Raw genomic sequence first — 2,303 nt, forward strand, 5'->3', positions numbered from 1 at the left:
GCCCTGGGTGAGCTGGTCTAGTGGGGATGTCCCTGCTGACTGCAGGGGGGCTGGACTAGATGACCTCTAGAGGTCCCTCCCAGCCCAGCCCATGATCTTGTCGTGATGAGCAGTCCGCCTACAATGGCACTTGCCCAGAGGGGACCCAGGCAGCTGCAGAGGTTATGGCATCACCAGATGCCCAGTGGGAGCCACTTGCAGGTTCCCCAGCTAAGACTAGCTGGTTGGTTGTCCCGCAGCCAGGCAGTGTGTGCCACAGAGGGGCCTGCACCTTCTCACCTCAGCTTAGGGGATGGCTGACTCCTCAATGTGCAGTAGTCTGCAGCAGACCACTCCCCTGCCCTAGATCTGCATGCAGTTAAACTACCCTCCCCTAAAGACTCCGTAGTTTGCTGGTTACACCACTGAGCTGTTTGGCTGCTCCGTGTGAAGTGATTGCTACAGTGCAGTTGTAGAAACAAGTGAACCCACCAAGGGGTGGGTGAACAGGAGTTACGTGCCTGAACCAAAAGCTTCACCATCAGGCTGTGGCCTGAGCCCTGGCCACTGGCCTTGCTCCCTGGATGATGTGTTAATGCTGACGTGACACCTGCATTTCTAGGAGGTTCTGATAAATTAAGGGCTTCCCAGTGTTGCCAGTTCTTCCACACACTGACGTTCCTTGAGCTGTGACAAGCTGTCTGATGTATACCAGAAGGCAAAGGTATTCCTGGCAGCTGTTCACAGGTAATACTTTGCATGTGGTCCTTGTAGCTGGAAGTATGATTCACCTGATGTAATTTACTCAACAGCACTGCAGTTCAAGAGCTGAAGTGTTTACTACTTATTTCTCTGGTGCTTTGTCATGTGGATGGTGCTTTTTGGTTATAGGCTGTGACTTTTCCACCTCTTGGCCTATCTTGGGGCTTGGTCACAGTGGCCCACCACTGCCAGGGTGGTGCTGTGGCAATTATCTCTTCTGGCCTCAGAGAAGCTTGGGAGCAGGTGGATTTGTTCCTGACCAGGTGCTGTTCTTGGCAGGACATAGATAATGTGCAGACAGATGGACAGTGCTTAACAGTGTGAACACCATTACAGCTGTGTGCTTCTGTGTGTAGCTGCCCTCTGGCCTTAAGGACGTGATTCTGAAAACATCTTTTCATAAGTACACAGAACAGGCTGACAAGTGGATGGTGTTTAATTGTTCCTGTCCTTGGTTACTAATCATCTTTCTATGACTGCTCACTTAGTTGCTGATGGTTTCATCTCTTGGTTCTATTGGTGACATGGTAAAGAGTGTGGATATAGTGCAGGCCCCATAGCATGGCCCAGATCCCACAGGACAGCCTGTGTAAGTTTGTTAGCAGCTCCTGTAGACTGATTGCATCTCTAAGTTTGCAATGGATAATCACTTTAATGTGTTACCTCCTGAAAGTATTGCTTTTAATAGTTACTTTTGTTCCCCAAGCTGCAGTATTTCCCTTCATAGATGCTTCTTTTGTGTACATTTTTTTCTTTTTCTCCATTTCTGCCCTTCCCTCCACTGTGTCTTCCTTTCCATCACCAGACACTCTGTACTGCAGCTTTGCAGCTTTAATCAGCAACTGTTGTATTTACACGTGGTAAAATCTACCTTGTCTCCTTTAAAGGGAAGGTGTTGGCACCTTAGATGGCGTTGTGTGTTCCACAGGGTTAACTTCAAGCAGTACTAAAGTACAGCTGCTAAATTTAGTTATCAGACAGGCATGAACTACTTGCTGCATGCAGTGTGCTCTCTCACCAGCATTTCTTGCTGCTGGCATACCCACGCTGGTTCTTTCCACATCTTAATAGTCTTATTAGTCTCTTCTACCAGATCAGAATGTCCCCAGGCTCCAATTAAGCATGTGGTAGCCACCAAATGTAATGCAGCTTCTCCTGCTGGTCTGTTTAGTTTTTTTTATCTTCTTTTCCCATTGCTTTCTTTTGGAGACAAGTTAACATTTCAGTTGGGACAGGACATCCAGGTAATTCAGATTCACAAATTACTGGGCAGGGGGAATTAATTCATCATGTTCTCCATGCCTGTCTTTGGGACCAGCCAGGCACCTGTTCCATCTCTTCCTCACTATCCTTCTTCCAGGATCCTGCTGACTACTCCACTTGTAACACACCAGTGAATGTTACCCTCTCACGGTGGCAGCAACCTGCTCCATCCTGCGCTCGCTGGCAGGCAGCTCTCTAGCACTCTGATACCTCCTCTGCTTCCCCTCTCCTGGAGGGAGAGTGTGAGTGGTTAGCACTGTCCTAGGCCTGTCAGCACACATGGAGAAAAGCACAGAGCA

Source organism: Pogoniulus pusillus, chromosome 1 (assembly GCF_015220805.1).
Source record: "Pogoniulus pusillus isolate bPogPus1 chromosome 1, bPogPus1.pri, whole genome shotgun sequence".
In the NCBI taxonomy this organism is placed as follows: domain Eukaryota; kingdom Metazoa; phylum Chordata; class Aves; order Piciformes; family Lybiidae; genus Pogoniulus; species Pogoniulus pusillus.